This window comes from Chrysochloris asiatica, unplaced genomic scaffold (genome assembly GCF_000296735.1).
Source record: "Chrysochloris asiatica unplaced genomic scaffold, ChrAsi1.0 scaffold00085, whole genome shotgun sequence".
Classification (NCBI taxonomy): Eukaryota; Metazoa; Chordata; class Mammalia; order Afrosoricida; family Chrysochloridae; genus Chrysochloris; species Chrysochloris asiatica.
The window spans coordinates 9521370-9531685 of record NW_006408603.1 but is presented as its reverse complement, the minus strand read 5'-3'; the positions used below and the strand labels follow the sequence as shown (position 1 = coordinate 9531685).

Genomic DNA, 10316 nt, shown 5'->3' with positions numbered 1-10316 from the left:
AATATATATTCAATCTGTCTCCTCAAGCAAAAGTCTCATTTAGTGTTGCTTATTTTAAACCTTTATGAAAATGTATTGTGCTGTTTATAGCCTTCTGCAATTTGCCTTTTAACTCAATGTTACATATCTAATCTCCTCTATGTTGTTGCAAATTACTGTATTTCATTTATTTTCCATGCTCTAAAGTATTGCTTGAACTGCAAGGTCGGTGGTTCAAGCTCACCATCCACTTACAGGGTCTCTATGGGTTTGAACTGACTTGATGGTGCTCAACAGCAACAACAACAAAAATATTGCTGGGGAGGCCTGATGTGGCGCTGTAGGTTAATGCTCTGTACTGCATGGTCAATTTGAACTGCAAAGTTAACAGTTCAAGCTCACCAGCCCTATATAGGGTTGCTATGAGTCGGAACTGACTTGATGGTACTTCACACCAACAAAGTATTGCTTTGTGTGCATATTCCACATTTTAAGTTTCATTCTCCTTGATAGATGGTTGGGTTTCCAATGCCGTCTATCTCAAACAATGCTACTATGGACAATATAGAACCAGTCTCCTGGTTGGTGCACAGGGGCAGTTTCTTAAAGAGATAAGCCTAGAAGTGGGGCACTGGGTTGTGGGGTATGAAAAGATTCACCTTTATAAGCAGTGGTCAAATTGTTTTTAATCATAACTTATTCTTCAACAACTCCAGAGCTTGAGATTCCATGAAGGTTCTTAGCCACTTTAGCCCCGGATGTACTAAGTTAGGATAACTATGGGACCACTCTCCCTTTGTTAGAACTCTTTTCTTCAGAGCTCCAGGGTTTCATGTTTACCTAGACTTTTATAGCTTTCTTCAGTTTTCAGTGATTTGTAATCTGATGTGACCCAGGTTGGACAGGTTTTCTTCCATTCTGGAAGCTAGACAAACAGATCACTCTCTAAATAGTCTGGGTAAAAGCAACTTCCAACATGGGCTTCTTCTGGAATTGATAGCATCTTAAAGCCTCCAGGTATTGTTGTAGGGTAAGAGAGGAGATGGCTACTGCCCTGTGTGTACACATAACCCCCATATCTAGATTTGGTGTAATTTGTTATACTTTATAGAGTTTCCCTTTATATTCAAGATGAATCTTAAAAAGGGGCTTAATGCTGCCTTGGAGTCTTGGTGTGGCACTGTGGGTTAATGTGCTGGACTGCAAAGACAGTTTGAACCACAAGGTCAGTGGTTCAAGCTCACCAGCTGCTACTCAGAAACCCTATACAGTGTTGCTATGAGTCGGAACCAACGCATGGCACTTAATAACAACAAATGTTGCCTTAAGGAGCCCTGGTGGCACACTGGTTAAGTGCTCAGCTGCTAACCAAAAGGTCAGTGGCTCCTCTCTTCCTCCAGCAGGCCAGCTTGGACTCATTTATGCAGCAGGCTAAATTGTGGGGTGACTCTTCCTTTGTAAGTGCTTTGCCATCTCAAACAATGCTGCAATGGGCAGAGTTGTAAGTTCAGTGTGAGTTCAGGCCCCCATGTGTAAGCAGTTCTCCAGCTTCTGCTGGTCTCATGTTTGCTAATATTCTGTTGGCTAAAAGCAAGTCACATGGCCAGGCCGTGAAACAGATTCCACCTTTTGATAGGAGGTGGCATTGCAAAAGGGTATTCATATAGGGGTGGAATGAATTTGTTGCCATTTTTGCAGTATGCCAAAGGATCTTTTATATCCTTTCAGCAACTGCTGAAAAGATGACATCTACGTTCTTTAATCACTGTATCTTGTTTGTATGGATCGTTGCTTCTGGAAAACAGCAAGAAAACTACAGCACAGTAGTAAAGTGTCACATTCAAGGCAAAACATACAAAGCATTGCTTTCGGAATCGTAGAAAAGAAAATTCTATTGCTCCATAGTATTTGGAGCTCTAGTAGCATAATGAGCTACAATTTTAGCTGCTAACTGCAAGGTCAGCAGTTCAATCTACCAGCTGCTCTGCAGGAGAAAGATGAGGCTTTCTGCTCCAGTAAAGATTTACAGCCTCAAAAACCTTATACAGGGTCACAATGAATGGGAACTGACTCTAAGGTACACAACCACCAACCACCACCACCATATTATTCAATCTTTCCTTCAGAGAAAATGTGCCAATATTATTTACCATTAGCCTTGCCTGTCTTCATCTTTTCTCACATTCTTGTCAAGGCTACCCAGCTTTTCAAACTTTGACAAATCAGTTTGCAGTCACTGGGTCCAGATCTGAGGGGTTCCATGGATTTAAAGAAGGACCTAACCTAGAGCTTCCAAGTGACCATTGAGTATTTCTGGAATTTACTACGGCAATCCAAAGATCATTTGCTGCTTCCTCATCCTTTGGCTTCTGCTTCCCTGTGTTCAGTGTCTTTTTATCCTACAGCAACCTAGACATACAATTGAACGCTTCTTGGAGTGCTAAAAATTCATGTTTTACATACACACCATATTGCAAACACCACCACCACACTAAGGAGTGTTGTTGTTAAGTGCTGTCAAGTTGATTTTCAAAATTCTAGAATTTGTTTCACCAATAGTATTGTACAGGAGCTCTGGTAGCATAGTGGTTACAAACCAGGCTGCGAACCTAAAGGTCAGCAGTTTGAAACTACCAGCTGTTCTGTGGGTGAAAGATGAGGCTTTCTGCTCCTGTAAAGACTTACAGCCTTGGAAACCCTGTACAGGGTCGCAACTAACTCCAGGGCACATAACCACCACCACCATAGTATTGTACATGGAGCTCCGTTTGCGTAGTAGATTATAAGTTGGGCAGCTAAACACACGGTCAACAGTTTGAATCTACCAGCTGCTCCTTAGGAGTAAAATGAGGCTTTCTGCTCCTGTAAAGATTTACAGCCTTGGAATCCTTGTAAAGGATCACTGTGATTTGGAACTGATTTGGTGACACACAACCACCACCACCATAATAATTTAAGGAGTCCTGATGTGGCGCTTTAGTATAAACACTGGACTGCTAACCTCAAGGTCTGTGCTTTAAACCCACCAGCTGCTCCTCACAAACTCTATGCAGGGTCACTATGAGTCGTAACCAACTTGACAGCACTTAACAATCACATAATAATGGAAAGGAGCCCTGGTGGTACAGTAGTTAAATGCAGGCTCTGGTAGCGTAGTGGTTACGAATCGGGCTGTGAACCTCAAGGTCAGCAGTTCGAAACTACCAGCTGTTCCGCGGGAGAAAGATGAGGCTTTCTGCTCCCGTAAAGATTTACAGCCTCGGAAACCCTGTACAGAGTCGATTATGAGTCGGAACCGACTCGACGGCACTTAACAACAACAATGAAAAGTTGGTGGTTCAAACCCACTGGTGCTCTGCACAAGAAAGATGTGGCAAATAAAAAACACTTGACTGTGAACCACAAAGTCGGAAGTTCAAATCTATCAGCTCCTTCTTGGAAACCCTGTACCAGGTTGCTATGGGTTGAAATCGACTCAACAGCACTTAATAACAGCAGCATAGGACAGTACTACTCTGTCCCATAGGATTCCTATAAACTGGAATTGATTGGACAACAGTTTCTGTCCCCTACCCCCATGTTTAGTGACCCCATCTGACAGAGTAGAACTACCTGTAGGGTTTTCAAGGCTGTAATCTTTACAGGCAAGAGTTCTGGTAGCGTAGTGGATTACGAGTGTGGCTGCTAACCGAAAGGTCAGTCGTTTGAACCTACCAGTCACTCCATGGGAGAGAGATGAAGCTTTCTGCTCCCATAAAGATTTACAGCATGGGAAATCCATTACAGGGTCACTAAGAGTCTGGACTGACTGGGTGGTGCACAACACCCCCACCACCAATCTTTATAGGAGTCTATCCCTAGGATAAAATTTTTAAAGTAGAATTAGAGGGTTACAGAATGTACGTGTTTAACATTTTGATCAATATTGCTAAGTTGGCAGCGTGGATTTTTAAAGGCTGAAGAACACAGCACTAAATGTCAGTATTGTATCTGGTACCTTGAAGTTGATGTTATTTCTTATGAAAGAATAGGAAGTGGATTGAGATGATTCCCTGGTGTAGACCCATGCTTTTAGAGGACATGGTCTAGGAAAGGAGCCTAAGGACAGACCCAGGAGCCTTCTTCAACCCTGGCAAATTACCATTTGCTGGGGCCCTGGGTCTCCTGTAGGGAAAGACTCAATGAAACTACTACGAGTCTCCAATTTGAGAACTAGAAGATCCCCCAAGAAACTCTCCAAGTTCTGAGGACCTGGACTTGAGAAGCAATGCACTAAAAGTTAGATGATTCCTAGACAGCAGCTCCGTCTTAAATACAACCTAAACAAGGGCCCTGCTATGGCCCCTGATATGGTATTCTCCTCTGTGATGGCCTTCAGAATATACGTATACCAGGGGGCTTCAATGTTGCATTGAAAAATTTCATTATCTTTCAATTCCATTTTTCCATGAACTTTTTGAATCCCTTACCTATCGTTTTTAATAATTGAAACAAAATCAAACACATTTAAAATTTTCACAGAAAGTTCTCAGCCTCTGGTGTATGGTGCTGTGTATTACAATATTGGCCTTCTCTGTCTGAGGGCACATCTCAGACATGGGTACGGCATTGGTTTTGAAGCTGTGTGGAAATCCTGAGACCTGGAGGGCTTGGCTGAGGACCTATCTGGTTTATCAAGTTGTCAGCTTGTCTGAATCAAAGCAGACAACTCTGGTGGTTAATTCTGCCAAATATTCTGAAAACAGGTTGGTCAGACTCACAGCTTTTAATCTGTATTGACCCTCTGGTAAGTGATAGAAGAAATGGTGCCATTTGTCACATTTCTTTCTTAAGCTCTCCTTCTATGTACTACCAGATAAAGAACAGAACAGATAATTATAGTTAGTGCTTGACAGGTGTTGAGAGAAAATATGTTTTTCACACTTCATGGGCTCTCTGTTGTTTTCAAGTCTGAAGTCAGCACCTATTTTCTACCTTTGATTTACCATGTAATATAAAGGCATTAAAAAGATACACAAAACTATACACTGTGAACAAGAAATAAGCCATACTCCATAGGCCTCAAATGTGGTTTGAATCTAAATCTGAATCTTGTTGCTGGTAGGAAGTAAAAGGCTAAAGCAAGATAATTAGGTTTCGATGTGTAAAACCACCACATTAAGTAGGATATCCCACTCGCCACCCATGGAAAACAATGAAGGAAGACTGTTTCTGAATTAGAAAGAAAACTGAAATAGACTGATTTTCTGCTTCAAATTTGACAACTCCAACTTTCATCTGCAATAATACAAAACTAAAAGAGTGGCAAGTAAGCCACTAAGAGAGAAGATACTCGGAGCATCAGTTATATCTGTTCGTCTTGCTCTGTTCATATCGTCATAATGATAGTTCTGAGACCTGGATGGCCCATAAGGGTGAGGAAAATCAGCTTTGTCAAATTCTGTGCTAGAGCAGATTGTGGTCGTTATTGTTAAGTGACGTTGAGTTGGTTCCAACTCATAGCAACCCTTTCTAAGGTTTCCAAGGAGCAACTGGTGGGTTTGAACTGCCAACTTTGCAATTCAACTGAACTTTCAGTCCAGTGCATTATCCTGTAGTGCCACAAAGGATTCCATAGCAGGTTAGATACTCGATAAAAATTTGGATTGATGGGTCAACTTATCTTCCTCATAAAAATTATTTCAAATATTAATACAAGTGTCTCTATCCACAAATATTAAAACAGCGAGAAAACCAAAACCAAACCAAACCCCCTACCCTGGAGTTGATTCAGAGTCATAGTGACCCTGTATGGGGTTTCTGAGGCTGTAAATCTTTATGAGAGCAGACAGCATTATCTTTCTCCCATGAAGCAGCTGGTGGGTTTGAACTATCAACCTTGCAGTTAGCACTACACTGTTTATCCTACAGTGCCAGACATCAGATGAAAAAGAGCTATGAAAATAGAAAAGGGCATATTTTTAAAAGATCATGTGGAGTATTTTGGTCATAGCTTATCTGAAATGCCATCCCTAATTTTTTTTCTTTTTACTTTTTATTGTGACTTGGGTGAAAATTTACAGAGCAAATTGGTTTTCCATCTAACAATGCATCTGTATTTTGTTTCATGACATTGGTTGCTATCCCCACGATGTAATAGCACTCTCCCCACTTCCTCTCTATTTCCTATCCTCCTTCCCCATCCTTTCCTGCCTTTTGAGCTTTACCCCGGGCAAATGCTGCCCTTCCAATCTTGTATGGTTGATTGTTCTAAGGCATGGTACCCCCCTGGTTGTTATTGTTCACATTATATGTCTGTTTTTCATTTGACTGAAAGTGGAGTTACAGGGGTGAGTTCAGTTCTAGGCTTGAAGGACATCTATGGGCTCTAGTCTGGAGGGGAAGGGCGAAGAAGATCCCTAATTCTTTTTTTTTTTTCCTGATCAATAAATTTTATTGCTAAGGACAAGATAATGCACCTGTTTTCAAAATAATTTGGTTTATAGAGTCCATATGTAACAAAAAATGGTAATTATGAATCTGGTTCTTGCATACACAGGGTATAAGTGTGAACCCTCCAACTCTGGGCCCAGGCAAACAATTTTGTGAGGAGTAAAAACCTGTTTAACTCCTTCACTGTTGTCCTCCAGTTTCCCTCCCACCCACCCCCAACCAGTTCCCTCCCACCCCTAGACCAAGGGACATACCTAAGTCTGCCCCTATCCTCCAGAGGCCCTGGTTCATCCTAACCCCCACACCCAGCCCTTGCATGATTATAAGTTTCTGTTGACAAAAATTACCCATCAGGCTCTGTCTGTTTCCACCATTGAAGCCCCTACTTGTGATCCCCAATCCTTATATTCTAATTTCTCCTGTGTGGAGACTGATTTGTCAGATTCAGGGGAATTTGTGAGTGTGGTCAACGCACTTGACTGTCCTTACTCATTTTAATGAGATGATGAGTAATGGAGGGAGTGGGCATGAATAAGTATAAGCAGATACAGATGGTACCCCTGGAAGTGTGCAAATAGATTCTCAAGAAATTCTCTGCAAGAGAAAAAAAAATACAAAACAGGCCCTTTCCCATCGAGCCAGTTCTGACTCATGGTGACCCCATGTGTTAAAGAGTAGAATTGCTCCATAGCCGTTTCTTTACAGAAATAGATGTGCTATCTTCACGGAAATCGATTGCCGAACTTTTCTTTCGTAGGGCCTCTAAGTACGTTTGAACAGGAGACCATTAGATTAGCAGCTGAGCACAGACTGGTCTCTGCAAGAGAAGACATCTGTAAAAGACATCTTTTCATTTTTAGGTAGCCTAAAAATGTAAGGTTTTTGTAGTCATTGGTATCATCCCATTCTTATTCTACTTCCAGAAACTGAGACACAGGGAGAATTAACAGTTTGGTTCACTCTGGGGAGCATCATTCAGATAGAAAATTGTAAATGTCATTTCATTGCCTTCTTGCCTGCTTGATTTCTGTTGAGAAATCAGAACTTAGTTCTCCTTTGTAGATAACTTTTTGTTTTTCCCGAGCTACTCACAGGATTCTTTCCCTGTCTTTGGTTTTAGAAACTTTGATTGTACTGTCTTGGTAATTTTCATTGATGTTATGAAAGTTTTCTTCCAACAATTCTTTAACAATTTTCTCCGTGCTTTTTATTGTCTCTTCCTATTCTGGAATTCTGATCACCCGTAGTAAGTTGTTGCTCTTCATAGTTCCCCACATAACTCATAGGCTTTCTTTGGATTTTTTCATTCCTTTTTTCTTATTGTTCTTCTAGCCTACTAGTATTGAGAGATTTATCTTCAAGCTCACTAATTTGGGCTTCCATTGCTTCAAATATATTCCCTTACCCTTTCAATGTATTGTCCATTTCTGAAATCTTAGTATTACTCTTCTGGATTTCTAATTGCAGGTTTTGTATTGTTTCAAATTTTTCATTTACTTTGTCTGTTTATTCTTGTGGTGTTTTCCTGAATTCTTCTAAAGTTTTTTTTCCTGTGTTTTCCTTGATCTTTCTGTGCCAATCCTTTGAAGGTTGTTGTTGTCAGGTGCCATCGAGTCGGAACCGACTCATATCGACCCCATGCACAGCAGACGGAAACAATGTCTGATCCTGGGCCAACCTCACTACTGCTGCCACACTTGACACCATCAATCATGCCACCTGGCTGATCCATCTCGTTGGGGGTCTTCCTCTTTTTCTCTGACCCTCCACCTTACCCAGCATGACATCCTTCTCAAGCGACTGTTCTCTCCGGACAATGTGTCCATAGTAGGAGAGACGAAGCTTAGCCATCTTGGCCTCCAAGGAGCACTCTGGTTGCACTTTTTCCAAAACAGATCTATTGGTTCTTTTGGTAGTCCATGGCACTTTCAGTATTCTCCTCCAACACCACAACTCAAAGGCATCAATTCTTCTACGGTCTTCCTTATTCACTGTCCAGCTTTTGCATCCATATGAGATTATTGAAAATACCATGGCTTGGGTCAGGAGCACCTTAATCCTCAAGCTGACATCTCTTCTCTTCAGTACTTTAAAAAGTTCCTGTGCAGCAGATTTGCCCAATGCAATACATCGTCTGATCTCTTGACAGTTGCTTCCGCGAGTGTTGACAGTTGATCCAAGAAGAATGAAGTCCTTGACAACTTCAATCTTTTCTCCATTGATAAGAATGCTGTTTATTGGTCCAGTGGTGAGGATTTTTGTTTTCTTAACATTGAGATGTAATCCATATCCAAGGCTGTGCTCTTTGATCTTCATAAGTATATGTTTCAAGTCCTCTTCCCTTTCAGCAAGCAAGGTTGTATCATCAGCATATCGCAGGTTGTTAATGAGTCTTCCACCAATCCTGACGCCACGTTTTTCTTCATAGAACCCAGCTTCTCATATTATTTGCTCAGCAAAATATTATTCTTTTGAATTATTTTTCAGTTAGTTCCATTAGCTTTTCTTCCTCAGAAATGTTTTCTGGCTCTGCGTCTTGGTCATTTGTTTGAGCCATTCTTTCTTGTTCATCTTATGAGCTAAAATTGTCTGGTGTCTCCAGAACATTGTATGGTTGTTGCATTTGCATTTGCATTTAATTGATGACGGCATGTTGATGAGTTCTTAAAGTCTAAGCAGCTGTCTCCTGTGGCTGTAGTTAGAGAATGGAAGCACGTACACTGTTCTCCTTTGCTGTTTGTGCACTTCAGTTTAGGGTGGTTTTTTGGCAGGTGTTGGCTGCTGTCTATCATTGATCAAGTGGTATAGGAACTGGTATTGGCTCTTGTCCAGTGAGTATAGCTACAGAGGTAAGGTTGTGGCTAGGCTGTATGGGCAAGGTTGCTGCCTCCTTTCCTGTCACCTGTGTGAATCTGCTCTGCCAGGCTTCCCTCTGTTGCTAAAGCTGGTCATAAGATAGTTGTGCCATGTCTGGCTGGTCATTCACCAGTCAGTCTCCCTCTCTCACCACCCCTGCTCAGCTTCTCCTCCCAGCAAACACTCAATCCATTCTCTAACCATTCCTCTGGAGTTCAGGGTCCCAAGTTTTCATCTGTGTCTGTTTCATTTGGTCTCTCATATCTTTGTTGTCCATGTAGTGTGTCTGCCTAGTCTACCATCTTGTCAGAAGTCTCCTTGCTGTTTTTATTTCTTTTCAGGAATATTAACAAATATTATACATGTTAAATTTAAGACGACTATCAGACATTCAGAAGCTTGAGTAGCACAGTGGTTAAGTGCTCAGCAGCTAATAGAAAGATTGGTGGTTAGAACCCACCAACCACTCCTCAAAAGATGTGGCAGTCTGCTTCTGTTCATAAAGATTGTTGTTGTGAACTGTCGTTGAGTTGGTTCCAACTCATAGCAACCCTGTACAGGTTTTTCTGGTGGGTATGAACCACTGACCTTGCAGTTCAAACCGCCCTTGCAGTCCAGTGCATTATCCTGCAGCACCATACCAGAACTCTGTCCATAAAGATTACAACCTTGAAAATCCTATGAGGCAGTTCTACTCCATACTATAGGGTTGCTATGTGTGAGAATTGACTCAAGAGCAATGAGTTTGGATTATTTATTTATTTTACAGAAGCAGATTGCCAGGCCTTTCTTTCACAGCATTGTTGGGTGAGTTTGAACCACCACCCTTTTAGACTGATCACAAATTGTTTGCACCACAAGTACATACAATATATATACACATACATACATATACATCGTATTTTTCAAGTCAAAGTGATTTCCTTTTGTCTTAAATTGCAGGGATATGATGTTTAATTACTTTCTATTGACCACTTTAGAACCTGGCACTGCTCAGTTGTTGCTGTTGTTAGGTGCTGTCTAGTTGGTACTGACTCAAAGTGACCTTA

At 41.3% G+C, this 10316-nt stretch overlaps 1 protein-coding gene across 3 annotated transcripts in view; it reads left to right on the top strand.

Moving 5' to 3' along the window:
* KIAA1324 (KIAA1324 ortholog) overlaps positions 1-10316 on the top strand; it is a 106522-nt gene that overhangs the window by 17262 nt on the left and 78944 nt on the right. The gene's annotated exons all lie outside the window — the stretch shown is intronic.